The sequence below is a fragment of the Cupressus sempervirens genome, chromosome 2, assembly GCF_028749045.1.
Source record: "Cupressus sempervirens isolate cs-2001-9-10 chromosome 2, ASM2874904v1, whole genome shotgun sequence".
NCBI classification, from domain to species: Eukaryota; Viridiplantae; Streptophyta; class Pinopsida; order Cupressales; family Cupressaceae; genus Cupressus; species Cupressus sempervirens.
In genome coordinates, this window is record NC_143119.1 from 566,967,869 (window position 1) to 566,970,368 (window position 2,500).

Genomic DNA, 2,500 nt, shown 5'->3' on the forward strand with positions numbered 1-2,500 from the left:
GCACAACCCATGTCATCGTGCTCGACTTGATTCTAAGTGCCCCGAGTCATGTACGTGGTCCAAAAGAGGTCAACCTTTTTTTTTTGGGGGGGGTTAATGCCCAAAGTTTTCAACTCGAACCGTGTCGGCAACCCCGACACGAATCGCCCCAATTACCCGAACCCCGACTCGAATCGCGTCGAGCCTTAACCGCCTCCATTTTTTTTTTCGCTCGACTCATGTAATCGCACTCGCCTTGATTCTGAGTGGCCCGAGTCACTTACGTGATCCAAAACCGGGTAACTTTTTCTTTTTTCTTTTTTTTGTCAAGTCCCAAAGTTTTGAACTCGAATAGAGTCGGATGCCCCGACTCGAGTCATCTCCAAATTTTTCGCACGACTCATGTCACCGTGCTCGACTTGATTCTAAGTGCCCCGAGCCGTGTACATGATCCAAAAGCGGTTAACTTTTTCTTTTTGGTTAACGCCCAAAGTTTTCAACCCGACCCGCCTCGGCAACCTCGACTCGAAGCGCCTCGAGCCTTAATGGCCTCCAATGTTTTTGCACGGCTCATGCCACCGTCGACTTTTCGCTCGAATCATGTCACCCAGGGCACCTCGATGCTACGTGAGGCGAGCCCTGTGCGCGATCCAAAACCGGGTAACGTTTTTTTTTGAACTCCCAAAATTTCATTCTTTTTTGCCTTACGAGGCCTATCATGATCTCTTTTTATAAAGAAAATTCTCAAATCGGATTGTTTCGGCTACCCTACCTTGAATCTGGCTAGCTAGGCGTAACGCCTCGAGTCGGCTCGGCAATACGTGAACTGAAACTTGTGCGTGATCCAAAAGCGGGTAACTTGTTTTTTTTTTTTTTTTTTTTGTAATGCCCAAAATTTAGCGCTTTTCGCTGTACAGGGCCTCCCATGATTTTTTTTGTTTTGTTTTTTTTTTTTTCCCCTCGCAGACCCACTCTGGCGACCCAGTCGGGTCGCCCGAGGCTGGGGCGACGGAGATGGGTTGACCTAGTCGGGTGACCCAAGTTGGGTTGACCCAGGCGTGCGATCCTGGCTGGGGACAGCAAGTCGATTCTATAAGTTTGCTTGCCAATTTTGCTAGCCAGGTCGGCTCACCAAGTCATCTAACCATGTGGTCTTTGCCAAATCAAGAATTGACTCTTTAAGTCCACTCACAGCTCGTTGCCCCGCCGAGTTGCTTCTCTAAGCCCACTCACCATGTCAGCTCACCAAGTCGGTTGTTCAAGTACGTTGCCAAGTCAACTCTTTAAGTTCGCTCACCAGGTCAGCCCGCCCAAGTCGCCTCTTTAAGTTCGTTCGCCAGGTCGGCCTGCCCAAGTCGCATCAGCGGGCTAACTCGCCGAGTCACCTCACCACGTCGGCTCTCTAATACCGCTCGCCAAGTCGCCCCACCAACTCGCCCCGTTAGGCACACTCTCACCAAGTGGACTCTTTAAGTCTGCTCATAAAGTCGAGCCACCAAGTACTCTCACCAATTCGACTCTTTAAGTCCTTTCGTCGAGAAACCCCACCAAGTACTCTCACCAAGTCAACTCTTTAGGTCCGTTCATAGAGTCACCCCACCAAGTCGACCCTTCAAGTGGGTTCATCAAGTCACCCCACCAAGTCGACTCTTTAAGTTCATTCATCAAGCCACCCCGCCAGGTCAGCCCACAAATTACTCTCACCGAGTCGACTCTTTAAGTTCGTTCATCAAGTCACCCCGCCAGGTCGGCCCACCAAGTGGACTCTTTAAGTTCGTTCATGAAGTCACTCTGCCAAGTCGGCCCACCAGGTCGACTCTTTAAGTTCGTTCATCAAGTCACCCTGCCAGGTCAGCCCACCAACTGCTCTCACCAAGTCGACTCTTTAAGTTTGCTCACCAAGTCACCCCGCCAGGTCGGCCCACCAAGTACTCTCACCAGGTCGACTCTTTAGGTTTGTTCATCAGGTCACCCCACCGAGTACTCTCACCAAGTCGACTCTTTAAGTTCGTTCATCAAGTCGCCCCGCCAGGTCGGCCCACCAAGTACTCTCACCAAGTCGACCCTTTAAGTTCGGTCATCAACTCACCCCGCCAGGTCGGCCCACCACGTACTCTCACAAAGTCGACTCTTTAGGTTCGTTCATCAATTCGCCCCGCCAGCTCGGCCCACCAAGTTCTCTCACCAGGTCGACTCTTTAAGTTCGTTCATCAAGTCACCCCGCCAGTTCGACCCACCAAGTACTCTCACAAAGTCGACTCTCTAAGTTCGTTCATCAAGTCACCCTGCCAGGTCAGCCCACCAAGTACTCTCACCAAGTCACCCCGCTAGCTCGACCCACCAAGTCGACTCTCTAAGTCCGTTCATCAAGTCACCCCGCCAGGTCGGCCCACCAAGTCGAATCTTTAAGTCCGTTCATCAAGTCACGTGACCAGGTCAGCCCACCGAGTACTCTCGCCAAGTCGACTCTTTAAGTTTGTTCATCAAGTCACCCGGCCAGGTCGGCCCACCAAGTCACCAA